The sequence below is a fragment of the Heterodontus francisci genome, unplaced genomic scaffold, assembly GCF_036365525.1.
Source record: "Heterodontus francisci isolate sHetFra1 unplaced genomic scaffold, sHetFra1.hap1 HAP1_SCAFFOLD_201, whole genome shotgun sequence".
NCBI lineage: Eukaryota > Metazoa > Chordata > Chondrichthyes > Heterodontiformes > Heterodontidae > Heterodontus > Heterodontus francisci.
Genome location: NW_027141653.1, coordinates 2,940,154 through 2,946,709, shown reverse-complemented (window position 1 = coordinate 2,946,709; position 6,556 = coordinate 2,940,154). Strand labels below are relative to the sequence as shown.

General features: G+C 41.8%; 1 pseudogene; it reads left to right on the top strand.

Moving 5' to 3' along the window:
* Nucleotides 1-387: 387 nt before the first annotated feature.
* On the top strand, nt 388-3,080 carry LOC137364275 (probable G-protein coupled receptor 139; annotated as a pseudogene).
* The last annotated feature ends 3,476 nt before the right edge of the window (nt 3,081-6,556 follow it).

Sequence of the window (6,556 nt, the reverse complement as noted above, 5' to 3'; positions counted from 1 at the left end):
CAGACTGGAGACCATCACGAAAAGAACATGACATCCACAGATGGGACTCATGATTTTTCTAGGTCTTCCTTTAATTTTGTTTAACCCAGCTTCCAGTAATGATTAGTTGCTTATTGTGATCAGATTTGCCCAGTCTAGGGGGTGGGGGTGGGGATGGGTCCAATTCAATTTTAGTGGAAAATATATTCCATCAACAGGGAATTAACACAGCTGTCGTAATCTGTTTGTTCAAAGATTACGAAAAACTGTTTGAACAATTTTGCAACCTCAGTATTCCCATAGAGATCCAGGAGGGTATAAAGTTAATGCACTGGGAATGTGTCACCACAGAATTTATTTCAGAGATATTACCTGCAGCCCGAACAGTCCGATCACTCCAAGCAAAAAATGCACCGACCAATTCAATGGGTCAGGAACATATTCTATGTGATCCTTGCTGTAATTGGCGTTCCTGGTAAGTATCTCTAACCAATGATGTTTTGTAAATCTGTGTATGAGCTGGTTTCTTCCATTTCCATGGGAATAATAATATTACATGCGATCGAACGGTAACAGTTACACAGACACACACTCACTAATATAATTGCATTAATTTCCTGAATTATCTGTGCAGTTTTAATCTGTTGTCTCAACTGTTTCTAGCTCAAGACACTCTGCATTGTAAAGTTATTGAATTATGTGGAATGTTGTGTTCTGCAGAATCACAGCTCAAAGCAGGAAAATCTCAGAGGGGAAGGATTACTGCAATTATCTGTTAATGTAGAACTGTAGTGTGTGTGTGTGCAATAAATGGAGTGGAGCACCTGACCTCAGCGATCATGTATAACTGGGAGTCTCTGTCACTCTAGAATTGCACTGATTGTGGCTGACTAACTGGTGTGGACAATGTAACACGAGGGACCATGTAATTCCTGGAGTATCTGTCATTGTATTCAGTGCGGGTCCCCATCTTACTCCAATTCTAAGTAGAGTTGTGGACAGCACCATCAGGTGCTGCTTAATTTCCTTCCCGAGCACAGTCCTGAGAAGCGTTTGGTCACAAGTGCAACGCAATAATAAATAATCCTCTTCAATATTACGAAAAACATGATGACTATGACATGTTAATAGACAACTTATTGATTTTGCAACACAGAATCTGGGCATTCGGTACAACTAGATTAGGACAGTCTTCCTGCTCTGCACGAGCCTCTCTTCATTCCAGCTCATCTCATCCTATCAGCATATCATTGCAATCCTGTCTCCATCATGTACTAACCTCGCTTCTTCCTATTTTTTCTTCCATTGTAACTACTCCAAGAGGTCTCAATTCCACGTTCTCAGCAGTACAAGTAAATCTGTCTCTCTTGAATTCCATCGCGCATTTATTGATGACCATCTTATTTTGAGGAAATGCCGAACTGGTCACCAGCAAAGGTGGGAATATCAGGTCCACGTTTTCCCTCTCTAACCATTTTTTAATTTTCAAGGCCTCTATTAGTTCAACAATCATCCTTCTCTTATCGACATAATAGAGCCACAACATATCCCAATAATTGTAATCTCCCAGTTATGGGATTATTTCTGTGAAAAATACGTGCACCTGCTGGTTATCCTGGATAATTTTATCATGTGTAGTCCAGAGGAGTACACATTATTCACGTGTTCATTCACCACCTTTCTAATACATTATTATGACACTTTTCTTTGAATGATATTCCTGTAGAAATAAAAGCCCATGCTCTGATCACATTTGCATTGACTCAGTAAATTCCTTTTTCAATTTAACTCATTTAGACATCAGAGGGCGTGGTCAAAGACGTAAGAATGTCTCCTATCCGAGGGACTAGTTCGAATCAGGGAGGAGTTTCTTCGACCCCAGGGAGTGATTCGAGTCCGGGATGGGTTCCCACACCAGGAGTGGTTGGAGACGCGGTTCAGTTCTCCAGTCTACCCATTCCTGGGCTCCTCAGATTTATATTTAACTAGTTTTACCAGCGTCCGGTGAGCGGGGTGCTGTCCCTCCCCGTTCAGAATTTGTTAAATCTGTAAGTGCTGGGATTGGAGGCAGGTTAATGTTATGGACCCGATCTGACTCGATCCAAACCCACACGGTTTCGGTGGTAAAATCCTTCCTGCCAGGGTTGTGGAGCGGAGAATGTTTTTCAGTAATTTACAGCCACTTTCCCCTTCTCTGCTTTACAGTTAATTTGGTCTCAATTGTGATCCTGTCCAAGGGAAATTGTGGACTCTCCAGCTGCACCACCCGTTACCTTGTGGCCATGTCAACGGCGGATCTACTGGTCATTATCTCTGAGATCATACTCCAGAGAATCAATGATTATTATTTCCCATTTAATTTCCTGGATCTCACCTTTGTGTGTCGCTCTCTCTATGTCCTGATCCGTGCAGCCATTGACTGTTCGGTTTGGTTCACCATCGCTTTCACATTTGATCGATTTGTCGCCATTTGTTGCCAGAAACTGCAATCGAAATATTGCACCAGGTAAACTGCGATTGTGGTTCTAGCAACAATCAGCATTTTGCTCTGTATAAAAAATACTCCCATCTACTTTAGATATAAACCTAGACGGATAATCGACAATGTAGAATGGCGTTGCTCCAATAAGCGAAGTTATTTTACTGACCCTCGATGGATTGGATTTAGAATGTTTGAAAAAGCTTTCACACCATTGTTGCCATTCATTTTAATTCTGTTGCTGAACGCTCTGACGTTCAGACACATTTTAGTGACCAGTCGAGTTCGTCAGAGACTGAGGGGTCAGAGCAAGAAAGATAATCACCGTGACTCTGAAATGGAGAGAAGAAGGAAGTCTCTGATTTTACTCTTCACCATATCTGGCAGCTTCATATTTCTGTGGTTGGTGTATGTGTTATATATTTTTCGTATTGATCATTTCTTAGATGATGATTCTTATTATATCTTTGAAAATGTAGCATATATGCTGCGAAATTTAAGTTGCTGTCCGAACACATTTATCTATGTGGCCATTCAGTCCGAGTTCAGAGAGCAGTTAAAGAGCGCAGTGAAATATCCAGTTACATCAATTATTAAATTCATTAATAAGCAAAGCAACTGAGACCAGCTTAAAGATCCAGTGGTTTATGGACAAGAGGTGACCGCTGGAGGTCCAGACGAAAATGGCCTGTAGCAGTTAAGACAAACACTAGAGCTGTTAGTGACGGGAAGTGGGGGTCGAGAGCAAGAGGATGGGAAGTAAATTAGCAGGAATCAAAAAAGATAACGAGCAGTGAGCAAATGGAAAGAGATGACCTTCGTAAAGGGGTCAGGAGGAGAGTGATTGCGCTCCCTAATGGAACTGATGTGAAAGAAGCTTGAACTGGTTATGACACCTGTCATTAAACAAGAACCATGCAGTTTAATAAGTATGCTAACTGACTTGATCAATTAGCTATATCTGGAGAAGAAAACATTTATATTTAAAAACAACATTGCTTCCTGATATTCCACGAGGCACATTTTTTCTTAATTGCTTTGGCATCTTGGGAATGTGGAGGTGAATTGTCTACGATAGTTGGCATTGTTGATAAGAAGATGAAACATTGATTGTCCAAATGCTTTGTATCTGCAAGGATGTGTTATTTGTTCACACAGTGAAATGCTTACTCTAGGAGCCTAGTAAATAAGAGATGGACATGCTTTTAGCGTACTCCAATGTAATTACAGAAGTGCAGTGACGGCAGTTGAACCACACGGTAAACTAATGGAAGAGGTAATTCAAAGGAATCGGAAGCGCAAAAGATGGAAACTCAGAGTCTTTGCTGGTACAGTTTACAATGGTGTCTGTGCTGTAATTATTCTGAAACACAGTTCAACGTAATGTCAATTCAGTGACAGCAGAACAAAGGCATCGCCTGTGCTGGCAACATTCAAGGAATCCTGGTCTTGAAGGATAAGAAACGTCCATGTTGTCGTCAGTGCCTTTTTGTTAAGTATTTATAACATCTTGCTTAATTAATTATACTGGGTTCACAACTAGCCATTATTTGTAACATGCTAGGTCACGTACAATTGAGAACACAGTTGTAATAAATTGAAAATTAAAAGGAACTGAGAATTTTTAAATAAAAGTGTTTGAGCCTCAAAACCCCAAAAGATACAATGGTGAACCTTGTGGCCAGATGTTGGAAAGGCTAAAACGAAATGACTGGTTGTGTCGTTGAGTGGAATCTTGCTCTGATTAGTCTGACCAACTTGTTTCATTCAAGGAAGGGAATCCTTAAGGGGAACAACCAGACATAGATCCGCAAGACCTGTGAATAAGATATCATTTGAATTATGAGGTAAAAAATTGGCCAAAAACTTAGAACGAATATCAGTGCAAAAGAGGAACAATTTAGCATTTTAAGCAGCCAAGAATCATAGACTCATAGAAACATAAAATGTTTAAGGCACAGAAAGAGGCCTCTTTGACCCATCGTGTCTGTGCCAGCTGGTAAAGGATCCACCTATTCCAATCCCACCTTCCAGCATTTGGCACTTAGTTCTGAAGATTATGGCAGTTAAGGTGCATATCCAGACTCCCTTTCAATGAGTTGAGAGTCTCTGCCTCATCTACCCTTTTGGACAGTGAGATCCAGATCCCCACTACCCTCTGGGTGACAAACGTTTTTCCTCATCTCCCCACTATTTTTCCATCAATCAGTTTGAAGCTATGCCCCCTCGTCACTGACCTCTCTGATAAGGCAAATAGATCATTCGCCTCCACTCTATCCAGGCTGCTCAAGATTTTGTACATTTCAGTCAGATCTCCCCTCAGCCTGCTCTGTAACAAGGAGAATAACCCCAACTTATCCAATATTTCCTCCGACTTGCATTTTTCCAGAAATATCAACATCATCGTAAATCTCCTCTGTACCCTCTCCAGTGCAGAGAGAACTGCTCACAGTACTCAAGTTGGGGCCTAACCAATCAGTTAGTACTTTCCAGCATAACCTCCCTGTTCTTATATTCCATATCACAGATAATAAAATAAAATATTCCCGATGCTGTCTGAACCACCTTATCGACCTGCCCAGATACCTTCAGGGATCTGTGGAAATTGTCTCCAAGGTTCCTCACTTCCTCTACACTTCTCAGTATTTTCTCATTTATCTTGTACTCATTTGCCTTGTTTGACCTCCCAAAATGCATCAGCTCGCATTTCTCTCGCTGGAATTCCATTTGTGGTATCTGGCCAGGACATCAATAACTTCCTACAGCCGACAGCTATCCTCCTTGCTATCTCCCAAACAGATAATCTTCGTCTGGTCTGCAAGCTTCTTGATCATGCCCCCTACATTTCCATCCAAATCGTTAAGATATACCGCAAAACGCAGGGGACCCAGTACTGAATTTCACTGAATACCACTGGAAACAGCCCTCCAGTCATTAAGACATCCTTCAACAATTACGCTTTGTTTCCTGCCACTTAGCAAATTTAGTATCCACCTTGCTGCATTTCTCCGTGTCCCATGGGGACTTTTTTTCCAGTCTGCCATGTGGAACCTTGTCAAAAGCCTTGCTCAATTCAGCTGTTCTCCCCTCATCTAGCTTCTTTGTTACTGCTTCAAAAATGCGATCAAGTTGCTCAAACAAGATCTTCCCTTAACAGATCGAAACTGACTATTCTTGATTTACCTGTGCCTATTTAAGTGACAGTTTATCCTGTCTCTCTGAATAGATTGCAATAATTTGTCCTCTACTGAGGTTAGGCATGTCTGGCCTGTAATTCAGTTTAACCTTCACTCCCATTTTAATCAGAGATACAACGTTAGCAATTCTCCAATCCTCAAGCACCGCACCCCTGTATCCAGTGGGGACCACGGTGCTGAGGACGCCGTGGATAGCATGTTTAGCGAACAAATGGCTGCATCGGCAGAAAAGAGATGTCTTTCCACCAGGAGGAGTATTAGGCGGAGGCAGGCAGAACTGGAGTCCCCTGTAGACATCCCCCTCTCAAACTGATATACCGCATTCGATACTGTTGGGGGTGGGTGTGGAATTGGTGAGAAGGGTGTGGGGAGGGGATGACCACATAGGGGAAAGCAGCAACAGCCAAGGTCGTGGCACCACAGATGGTTCTGCTGTGCAGCAGGGCAGGAAAAAGACTGGGAAATCCACAGCGACAGGCGAGTAAATTGTAAGGGGTGCAGACAGGCGTTTCTGTGGCCGCAAACGAGGCTCCAGGATAATGTGTTGCCTCCGTGGTGCACGGGTCAAGGATGTCTCTGACTGGCTTTTTCAAGGACAAATCATGTGGTCCCTTAAGCATTCTCCCTCGTTCAAAAGTGGTTTGAATTGGGTTGAACATGTTTTTATTTGTCCTTTGCTTTGAAAAAGAGAACTAGATGTCACTACATCCAGAGAACGTTTGCTTCACAACTGTAAATCTCGTAGAGTTGACCCTTTCTGCGAGCAACATAACAATCTGCTGAATGGTATTTTGTGTGTGTATATATATACATATATATATATGTGTGTGTATGTGTATATAGTAATTTAGAAACAGTAATTACTGTTTCTAAATTACCACATATATGTACTGAATGAAAA